The sequence below is a fragment of the Xyrauchen texanus genome, chromosome 24 (genome assembly GCF_025860055.1).
Source record: "Xyrauchen texanus isolate HMW12.3.18 chromosome 24, RBS_HiC_50CHRs, whole genome shotgun sequence".
In the NCBI taxonomy this organism is placed as follows: Eukaryota; Metazoa; Chordata; class Actinopteri; order Cypriniformes; family Catostomidae; genus Xyrauchen; species Xyrauchen texanus.
In genome coordinates, this window is record NC_068299.1 from 846,952 (window position 1) to 859,451 (window position 12,500).

At 45.2% G+C, this 12,500-nt stretch overlaps 1 protein-coding gene across 1 annotated transcript in view; it reads left to right on the top strand.

Moving 5' to 3' along the window:
- LOC127617620 (inositol polyphosphate-5-phosphatase A) overlaps positions 1-12,500 on the top strand; it is a 257,918-nt gene that overhangs the window by 117,741 nt on the left and 127,677 nt on the right. The gene's annotated exons all lie outside the window — the stretch shown is intronic.

A 12,500-nucleotide genomic window follows, 5' to 3' on the forward strand; every position in this document is an offset into this window, starting at 1 on the left:
TTCTGGGTTGCTGCTAGATTGTTTTGAGTGATTACTTTATAGATGTTTGCTTGGGTATTCTGGATGGTTTCTAAGTGGTTGATAGTGTGTTTGTGAAGTTCCTTGGCAGTTGCTAGGATTTTTTAGGTGGTTGCTAGTGTGTTCTTGTTGGTTTCTAGGTGGTCCGGGTGGCTTTTAAATGGTTTCTAGGGTTTTTCGGGTTGTTTGTAAGTGGTTGTTAGGATGTTCTGGATGGATGCTAGGGTGTTTTGCGTTGTTTCTATTTGATTACTGGGGTATTCTGGTGGTTTCTACTAGATTGTTTTGAGTGGTTACTTTGTAGGTGTTTGCTTGGGTGTTCTGGATGGTTTCTAAGTGGTTGCTAGGGTCTTTTGGGTGGATGATAGGGTGTTTTGTGGAGTTCCTAGGTGGTAGCTAGAATGTTATAGGTGTCTTTTAGGTGATTGCTGGGTGTTGGATGGTTGAAATGGGTTTTGGGTAATGGTTGCTAGTGTGTTTTGGTTGTTGCTAGGGTGTTCTGGTTGCTGCTAGATTGTTTTGAGTGATTACTTTATAGATGTTTGTTTGGGTATTCTGGATGGTTTCTAAGTGGTTGATAGGGTGTTTTGTGAAGTTCCTTGGCAGTTGCTAAGATTTTTTAGGTGGTTGCTAGGGTGTTCTGGTTGGTTTCTAGGTGGTCTGGGTGGCTTTTAAATGGTTGCTAGGGTTTTTTGTGTTGTTTGTAAGTGGTTGTTAGGATGTTCTGGATGGATGCTAGGGTGTTTTGGGTGGTGTCTAGGTGATTACTGGGGTGTTCTGGTGGTTTCTGCTTGATTATTTTGAGTAATTACTTTCTAGTTGTTTGCTTAGGTGTTCTGAATGGTTTCTAAGTGGTTGCTAGGGTCTATTGGGTGGCTGATAGGGTGTTTTGTGGAGTTCCTAGGTGGTTGCTAGGATGTTATAGGTGGCTTTTAGGTGGTTGCGAGATTGTTCTGGGTAGTTTCTAGGTGGTTGCTAAATGTGCTTGTTTACTGGCTGAAGTGAAATTCTCTCGATCTGACTGGAGGACCCTCCTTCAATGTAAGTCTATGGGGTTTTTCAGGTGAAAACTGTAAGTGTGATCTGTTAGTAAAGAAACAGCACACCTCTCCTCAAAAAGGCACATTATTTGAGGGATCATTTATGTCTGGAGCACAAACAGGATGAGCTACACACTGAACGTTTAATTGTAACAGTGATGCTTGAATTTGCAAACACTACAGATGAAATACAGTGCACACTGCCTAAATGAACACAATGCATGTGTGTAAAGTGTCCATGTGTGTCTGCATCAGGTGAATGATGGGAACCACCCAGAGATTTCTTCTGCCGATACTGTGAACATGAAACATATGTTGCCCTCATGAGAGAGGAAATGGAGATGTTCCATCGATAGATGACTGTACACACACTAATCTACACGATGAGCATTTGACCTCTTTAAAGCTCACTGACACACACAGTGTCACTCCAATATATATATGTGTGTGTGTGTGTGTGTGTGTGTGTGTGTGTGTGTGACTCCCTCTCTAGAGCAATTCAAGGTCTGACCGCTGTGGAAAAATGACCACTTTTATGTTTGCTTTATGGCTCATTTTTCAAAGTGAACGCAGAAAATCCATAAAGGTCAGTGGATTGTGCTGCTGTCTCACTGGAGCTCAGACTGTGTGTGTCATACACACAATATCATCTATCCGCCATCAGCATGGATTACACCCTTCACCCTTTACCCTTACACTCTTTATGCTCTTTGAATGTACCCTGATTTTTACAATAGTAACACGATAAAGAAAGGCTCCTGGTAACGGTGTCAAAATAAAATGTAATATCAAACAAACATATAAACTGTCTTCAACTGTTTTAGATTTTACGTGTCATCACAACTGTCAACTTGGAGCTTTCTTAGAATTCAGAGTTCACAGATTGTAATTACAAATTGTACAAAGACATAATAACGGAAAATCCGACATCATGTGAACGCACCATAAGTCACCTACAATGGAAGTGAATGGAGTCAATCCATAAACATTAAAATACACATTGTTTTTGGGTTCTGGGGTATCTCAGCGAGTATTGACGCTATCACACCTGGAGTCGTGCGTTTGAATCAAGGGCGTGCTGATTGACTCCAGCCATGTCTCCTAAGCAACCAAATTGGTCCGGTTGCTAGGGAGGGTGGAGTCACATGGGGTAACCTCATTGTGATGGTGATTAGTAGTTCTTGCTTTCAATGGGGTTTGTGGTGAGTTGTGTGTGGATCGTGGAGAGTAGCACGACTCCACAGCACTCCACAGGACTCCACAGCGACTCCACACGACTCCACAGCACTCCACAGCACTCCACAGCACTCCACAGGACTCCACAGCACTCCACAGCACTCCACAGGACTCCACAGCACTCCACAGCACTCCACAGCACTCCACAGGACTCCACAGGACTCCACAGGACTCCACAGCACTCCACAGCACTCCACAGGACTCCACAGCACTCCACAGGACTCCAAACGACTCCACACGGCTCCACAGGACTCCACACGACTCCACACGACTCCACAGGACTCCAAACGACTCCACACGACTCCACACGGCTCCACAGGACTCCACACGACTCTACAGGTCTCCACATATGGAGTAAGATTACTCTCAAAAAGATGTATGCACAACTTTAAACATTCGTATTCGTATTTGTAAACATTTGTGCGTAAATTAACTTAGGCATGCAAAATTACGTTTTCATACACCTGAGTCAATAAAATTACATTTGTGTTTTTATGTGAGTGTGACTCTAGAAGCTATGACTGTAAACATTCATGAGTACAACTCTGATTTCTACGACTAAGAATTCTTCACTATGAACACAAATTCAAGTTTGTGGGTACGAGTAAAGAACAGTTGTAAATGACGTCACTGCCTTCACAGGGCAGGTAATCGAACCTCGATTCCCATCTAACGCGCATGCGTCAAAGGCGAAAGATGGCTAACAACAGACCTGAGGCTGCTAGCCTAGGCTCAGCATCACAGGTAAAGTAAATAACGTGTTTATTCAACATTTTTTATACGATTTTACACTTATGATAGCACTTTATAATGATGTACATTTCTGCAACTCAAAGACGTTATTGCTTTAGCTTGCAAATGATATTTACTTGCTGGTAACTAGTGCTAGACGACGTTAGCGTTGATTAAGTGCTCTGTGTGAAAGTAACGTTATAGTTAGTGATGTTAGAACTTGACCTGTTTCGCCGATTGACACTGAACTGCAAGATATGCAATAACGTTACCTGAAATAAACTTAACTGCTATCATATGTTTAGCAATGTCGACCAGAGCAGTAATGACAACTGAACCAGACGAAGTAACGTTAATTTCTTTAGCTTGCAAAATAATGATGAAGTTAACTTAGCTACGCCTATTCGTTTGCAAACATACTTCAGTTGTAATGTTTTGAATGTCTATCTAGCCTAACGTTACATAATGTTGAATTGGTACGGCTAAGTTAACGGTACCGTGTATTGCATCTAATATGTATTTTGGCATTTACAGGGACCACTGGCTACTCAGTTACTGCAGCGTCTGGACTCAAGGATCACTGACACGTTAGAGTCACACTCACATAAAAACACAAATGTAATTTTATTGACTCAGGTGTATGAAAACGTAATTTTGCATGCCTAAGTTAATTTACGCACAAATGTTTACAAATACGAATACGAATGCTTAAAGTTGTGCATACATCTTTTTGAGAGTAATCTTACTCCATATCCACAGGGCTCCACAGGGCTCCACAGGACTCCACACGACTCCACACATCTCCACAGGGCTCCACAGCACTCCACAGGACTCCACAGCACTCCACAGGACTCCAAACGACTCCACACGGCTCCACAGGACTCCACAGGACTCCACGACTCCACAGGACTCCACACGACTCCACAGCACTCCACAGGACTCCACAGCACTCCACAGGACTCCAGACGACTCCACACGGCTCCAAACGACTCCACAGGACTCCACACGGCTCCACAGGACTCCACACGGCTCCACAGGACTCCACAGCACTCCACAGGACTCCACACGACTCCACAGGACTCCACACATCTGCACACGACTCTACAGGGCTCCACAGGACTCCACACGTCTCCACACGTCTCCACAGGGCTCCACACGACTCCACAGGACTCCACACGATTCCACAGGACTCCACACGATTCCACAGGACTCCACAGGACTCCACAGCACTCCACAGGACTCCACACGACTCCACAGGACTCCACACATCTGCACACGACTCTACAGGGCTCCACAGGACTCCACACGTCTCCACAGGGCTCCACACGTCTCCACAGGGCTCCACACGATTCCACAGGACTCCACACGATTCCACAGGACTCCACAGCACTCCACACGACTCCACACATCTCCACACGTCTCCACAGGGCTCCACAGGGCTCCACACGATCTCCACACGTCTCCACAGCGGCTCCACACGACTCTACAGGGCTCCACAGGACTCCACACGTCTCCACACGACTCCACACGGCTCCACACGACTCCACAGGGCTCCACAGGACTCCACAGGACTCCACACATCTGCACACGACTCTACAGGGCTCCACAGGGCTCCACAGGACTCCACACGACTCCACACATCTCCACAGGGCTCCACACGACTCCACAGGACTCCACACGACTCCACAGGACTCCACACGATTCTACAGGACTCCACAGGACACCACACGACTCCACAGGACACCACCCGACTCCACAGGACTCCACAGGGCTCCACACGGCTCCACACCATTCCACAGGACTCCACAGGACTTCACACGACTCCACAGGACACCACACGACTCCACAGGGCTCCACACGATTCCACAGGACTCCACACGACTCCACACGACTCCACATGCTGAAGTGTCCTTGGGCAAGACACTGAACCAAGTTGCTCCAAATGCCAGGCTAGCGCCATCATTGGTGGTGTGTGTGTGTGTGTGTGTGTGTGAATGAGTCACAGTGTAAAGCGCTTTGAATACTGTAAAGGTTAAAAAATCGCTATATAAGTGCAGACCATTTACCATATTCAGTTTGAATAACAGGTGATATACTGGATATGATTGTTTAGCTGTAAACAGCAGTCTTTGCCCTCAGTTCTTATAAACGTCTTATCTTCCTAATTCTTCTCTGTCTGCTGCAAACTTATCTGGATAAGAGACATGTCATTGTCAGAGCGACCAATAAAAGTGGCCTTTATGACTCACTTATTGTCTTTCTGAGTGCAATTACCGCGATTACTCATTTCCCGTCTCGCCCCCCTGCCCGCACCTCACACTTCACAGAGTGCATTTTACTAATGGAAAATTAAGTAGCGCCCGTGAAAGTGTGCTTTATAAATATGTAAAATATACTTTTAATTATTTCAAGTGAATCTGGCAGGTAATCAATAACGGTGGACGTGACAAACATACGCTTGACACTGGCCATTGTAAAGCGCCGCTTAAAAGTTAAGCGCTTTCTGTCAGCGTGCTCGGGCACCAATTAATATTTGGAGTCTGTCACTGTGCGGGACAAATGGATTAATTGTGGGCCAGTAATATAATCGGTTCTTCATGAAGCGCCCTCGGCTCGGCCCGTAAGGATCACAGGACAGACGGCTTGAACTTTGACATTAAATATTTATTAGAGCTTGTGTATAGAATTTATATGATGATGGAGGAGATTGTTATTATATATTTTAGAGTCCATTCATTTGCAAGGCTGATGGAGTTCTGATTATCTGTGATGCTGTGATGGATTAATAACTCTTCAATTAGTTTCAAAACTACAAACTTTATTATTGTATGCTTAACAATTCATTATGTTTTATACATAAATTGAGATGTCATGAAACTCTGATGTGTAAATATATATATACAGATATTCAGACTTTAACACACACGCGCACACACACACACAAGCACTCACATGCACATGCATACACACAAACACACCCCAACAAGCACACACACATGCATACACACATACACACAAACACACCCCAACAAGCACACACACATGCATACACATACACACAAACACACACCAACGTGCACAGACACGCACACAAACACGCACCACACTCACACACGCAAATAAATACGCACACACACACTCTCTCACACACACACAAAACACTCTTACGCACAATAACAACACACGCACACAAATACGCACGCACGCACACAATGCACACACGCTCTCACACACTTATACACACAAAACACACACGCACACACACTCACCATCACACACACAAACACGCGCTCTCACCATCACACACACACGCACACACACATAATCTCACCATCACACACACATGCGCTCACACTTTTGAATCAATATAGCTACATACGAATCTAAAAAGGAAAAAAACTCTTTACACATTTTGAGGCATCCCAGTAAATATCAGCACTGAGGTTAACATTGTTTAATATATTTAACTAAAAGTAAATAATGATATAATAACCATCATAAGTATAATACAAATGTGACGCTTCTATAAAATGAGTCAGAAGTTTGTTACTTTGACATTCATGTGGGAAACAACATACGGAAGATGAGCTTAAACAATTACGCAACGATGAGCGACGTGTAAACCTGTATAAACCTGCATCACTTATAAACAACATATATCATGTATTCATCATGGTATCAAACATAACATTAATTAATTGAGTCATTAGTTGACGGTCATATATAACAAATTCATATTATTGAAAGAAAGTACAACAGCTGGTTGTGCCACATTTAGCAGCAACAGCTGCGACCGAACGCTTCTGATAACTGGAGTTCAGTCGTTCACAACACTGTGGGGGAATTCTGTCCCGCTCTTCTTCACAGAACTGCTTTAGTTCAGACTTTTGAGCATGAACTGCCCGTTTAAGGTCCTGCCACAGCATCATCGGGTTCAAATCAGGACTTTGCCCAGTGTCTTTCTGATAGTGGAGTCATGAACAGTGATCTTTAGTGATGCGAGAGACACCTGCAGTTCCTTGGATGTTATCCTTGACTGTTTTGTGACTTCCTGGATGAGTCGTCGCTGTGCTCTTGGAGGAACTTTGGCAGGACGGCCACTTCTGGGAGGGTTCACTACTGTGTCGAGTGTTCTCCATTTGGAGATAACGGCTCTCACTGGGGTTCTTTGGAGTCCCAGAGCCTTTGGAACAACTTTAACCCGTCCCAGACTGATGCATTTCAATCAGGGGCGTTTTTAGATTTTGAAGATTCTAGGTCTAATCTTTCCCGTGGTTGATGGTTGCTTCGCAACTGTGATTGTCTCTGTCAAAGAAAGGAGGAGGAGTCGTGCAAAGTTAGTGCTGCATTCAGTATGATTGCAATACATGCAAGTAGACGTCTGTATATAATTGCGCACAATGCCGTTATTGTAAATAATCGGAGTGTGAATATATTATTGGAATTTAATCAAAACACACACACACACACACACTCATACTCACACACACACACACACACACTCTCACACGCACACACATACTCACACTCACACACTCTCACACGCACACACATACACACTCACACTCACACACACACACTCTCACACGCACACACATACACACACTCACACACACACTCATACTCACTCACACTCACTCACACACACACACACTCACACTCACACACATACACACTCACACACACTCTCACACACACACTCACACACACACTCACACTCACTCACTCACATTCACTCACACACACACACTCTCACACGCACACACATACACACACTCACACACACACACATACACACTCACACACACTCTCACACACACACTCACACACACACACACACTCTCACACGCACACACATACACTCACACACACACACTCTCACACGCACACACACACACTCACACACACACTCACACTCACTCACTCACATTCACTCACTCACACACACACACACACACACACTCACACTCACTCACACACACACACTCTCACACGCACGCACACACTCACACACACACACACACACACACACTCTCACACGCACACACATACACACACTCACACACACACTCTCACACGCACGCACACACTCACACACACACACTCACACGCACACGCATGCACGCACGCACACACACACGCACACACACACTCACACACACCCAGACTTAACAACGCCAATGATTTCAATCCCCTTTTCCATCATCATTTCTGGAATTGCTTTCAACATTAAAAAATTGTGTGCCACAGGGTGAGATGCTGCTGAAAAAGTTGAATTTAGGTGTTGATGTGATTGAACAGGGCTGACAGTAATCAGGTCTGCGTATGTCTAGTCCAGCTGAACCCCATTATGAATGCAGTTCCATAGATTTGGGGGCAAATACTTTTTCACAGAGGCCCAGTTGGTATCTGATAACTTTTTAATAACTTTTGAGACAATGTAGTATGAGATATCCACAAAAACAGAAGAAATCGGGATGGGGCAAAAACTTTTTCACAGCACTTTGTCATTCCTCATACATCGCCAGTTTGAGGTGAAAATGCACATAAACTAAAGCAAACCGAAATAAACGGCAGCCGTTACTGGAAACTGACCTTCATCTCACTCCGCGACGCTCTGCTGCGCTCTTCTTCTCCTACGGACGTGAGGGGTGTCGGGCATTCTGGCTCACACCGCCAATGTTCTCATCATTTAAATGATACATCGAGACACAAGCGAGACCTTCTGTTTGTGCTTCTGTCAAATCAGAATATATTTAATCTGAAGATGTGCCACTGCTCATAAATAATGCAGCAGGGCATCCTTTGCCCACAATCCTTCAGTGCCAGCCGACACAGAACTCAACTCATCACTTAAAAGGTGTAGCTCACCAGTTGTTATTATTTACTCACCCTTATGTCGTTCCAAACCGGTATACTCTATATTGTTGTCTTTTACCTTCATGCAGCTCATAGAGTTCATAGTGACCACGTCTGTCAATCTCCCAAAAAAAAACCATAAAGCCCTGTGTCTATATATCCATGTGTGCTTAACTCCAAGTCTTCAGATGTCATAGTATAGCTTTGTGTAAACGACCATCATTTAAAAGATAATCAGTTAATAATAACTTTGAATTTGAGACTGTTTCTCACTCAATATTATTGTATGACTTCTGAAGACTTCTTGTGGACTACTTTTAACATACTTTAATGGTAGATGACGTTGTAACGATTCACTCGTTTCTTTCTATGCATTGATTAGTAATCCTGCCGATTCATATGCATCGTTAGCGTTGGCCAATAATCAATTTCAACTGTTCAAAATGAACGAATCACGATTCAGAAAATCAGTATACAATATTTCAGAATTTATACATTTATATTGACGCTGACTATCACACCTGGAGTCGTGAGTTTGAATCCAGGGCGTGCCGAGTGACTCCAGTCAGGTCTCCTTAGCAACCAAATTGGTCCGGTTGCTAGGGAGGGTAGAGTCACATGGGGTAACCTCCTCGTGGTGGTGATTAGTGGTTCTCTCAATGGGGCGTGTGGTGAGTTGTGTGTGGATCGTGGAGAGTAGCATGAGCCTCCACGTGCTGTGAGTCTCCGCGGTGTCACGCACAATGAGTCACGTGATCAGATGCGCCGATTGACGGTCTCAGACATGGAGTCAACTGAGATTCATCCTCCGCCACCCGGATTGAGGCGAGTCACTACGCCACCACGAGGACTCTGGTGTTCCAAATTGGGAAGAAAAAAGGGGATAATGAAAAACTATACCGGTTGCCAAATTTGTACTGGTTTATCATACATTTACATTTACATTTATTCATTTAGCTGACGCTTTTATCCAAAGCGACTTACAATTGTTATATATGTCAGAGGTCGCACACCTCTGGAGCAACTAGGGGTTAAGTGTCTTGCTCAGGGACACAATGGTGTCTCACAGTGGATTCAAACCCAGGTCTCTCACACCAAAGGCATGTGTCTTATCCATTGCGCCATCACCACCCCACCATACATACCATACATACCATACATATCATACATACCATAATGTCACCCACTCCTAAGTCAAATCAAACTTTAACTCTCAACATGCAGTGAAAGGATATGGAATATTATGGGATATCGATATTATAACCCATCCCTGCTTTTATGCCGTTTTTTTTTGGAGCTTGACCGATGTGGTCGCACACAAATGACCGCAGACAGGTTCGGAACCACATGAGGGTGAGTAAATAATGACACAAATGCCCGTTTTGGGTGAACTGTGCCTTTGAAGCGCTCCAGACGCTGACTGAAGATCACTGGACCAGAGAAAACATGAGAACGTCAGATGGCCTTTCAATCCCCGTCGGACCAGTTCTATTGTTAACTGTACGTTTTACTTCTCTATTCGCATTCTCTCATGCTCGGACGTCCCTCTTCCCATGATTCTCCATACCTCGGACTTTTCTCCGTGCTCTCACAGGGGTGGAGAGATTTAGAGCACTATTGAAAGTATTAGCCCACAGTTTTGGGCCGCTGCATTGAGCCCCGAGAGCGCAGGAAGCAGGTTGCTCTGTTTTTTAGGCCAACTGGAGGTGCAAAAGCTACTCAGTGAACTGTGAACCGCATCAAATCCCCAACGCTTTCGTTTGTTTGGCTCGTCTGCAGACTGAGAAACTGTCTGATTGTTCAGTAGAAATAAAGAATATAATCCTATTGAAGTAAATCTTTGGTCATGCTAAACTCCGACTGTGCGCTTTGAGCGGCTTACATCGCTTTGACAGAACCGGGTCCGGCTATGATTTACATGTTATATTTGAGCGCGGTGAACTCGTTACATAAGAAAAGAGTTGTACTGCGCACAGGGACCATTATTCATATTCATATTGTGCTTCTTGTGGCATTGTGTATAATGCATTAATACATCTGACGTCTCTGGGATCTGGGATTTCACTGAGATGATGCGTTATTCACCCTGAAGGCTGCTTGTTCCCCCCTCGTGGCGACGGCGTTGCACATGTCGTACCCTGATCTGCACCTCTACTAAAGTGTAACTACACCCCGTGTCTATGCTGACAACAGTTCTGATTGATCTGCTTTGTATCCAGAGATATCTGAGGTTGCTTTATATAAACGTGCAGCACATCACACTCTATTTGGGCTCGTTTTAATCTGGAGCATCTGCTGTTTTTATATTCTGCTTGTTTCATGAAGCTACAAGCGAAATGCTACAACGTAAAAACTCACATTGAGTTTCCTCTTCGATCTGTGTTATGTTTTGACCTTATGTTTATGTGTACAGTAAATGGAGCTGTTCAGCCGTGACGTCAGTTTGTTGGATAAAGCCGGAAGGCTTTGAATGTGACTGTGAAGTGATCAATGGTAAAGGAGGCGGCGAGAACCGGCTTGACGATATAAATAATATTTAAATTAACAACTCAAACAAAAGACAAACACACACATATGACGGACATGTCCGTAAACAATCTCGCTCTCACGCACGATCCTCTGCAGTCGACCTTTATCCCTATCGGAGGCTTAATTAGCCTAATATGGGACCGGGTGTGTAGGATCACGACCCGGCCCCGCCCTCCGCCCTGCCACATTCCTCCCTCGTTCTCTCAGGCTGGGTAGCCCCCAGCATGACGTACGGAATGCCCCGCCGCGTTCTTGGGGAACAGAAGGGGTCTCCCCCCGCCCCTGGCAGCGGTTCTCCCGCTCCAGGCGGTCGGCAGCGAGCCCCTCCCCGCTCGCGGTCAGCGGTCTCAAACCCTGTTGCGTTTCAGCGGCCGGTAGGTGACTCCTGCACCCCTGGCAGCGGCCCTGACCGCTCTAGGAGGTCGGTTAGGAGCCCCTTCTCCCCTCACGGTCGGCGGCCATCGTCCTCTTCCAGGCGGCTGGGCTCCTCGTCCCCCAGCAGATGGTCGCGGCTGCTGCATTGGGGTGGACGGTAGTGGCGAGAACTCTACTGCGGCGTATCCCTCCTTCCCGACACCAGTGTAACGCAGTCAATGGAAAGGAGGAGGTGAGAACCGGCTTGTCGATATATATAATAGTTTAATTTTACAACATCAAACAAAAGACAAACACACACACACATGACGGACATGTCCATAAACGATCTCTCTCTCCCGCACGATCCTCTGCAGTCCAACTTTATCCCTCCCGGAGGCGTGATTAGCCTAATACGGGACCGGGTGTGTAGGATCACGACCCGGCCCCGCCCTCCGCCCTGCCACAGAGACATTCTCGTTTTATTTCAGAACATGAATTACTCACATTCGTAGATTTTGAAGCCATTATGCACTGTGCTAACCCACGCTAAAAAGGACTACAACAGTCGTCCAATACATAATACACAAATCTCTCGTGCTGATGGTTGTTGTAGTCCTTAATTAGCATTGTAGTAGCAACATGCATGTTTAAAACACAGCGACTTCTAAATTAATGTTTGAGGTTTGACTGTGCAATTTATGTTCTTCAAGTAAATTTAACCACAGGTCT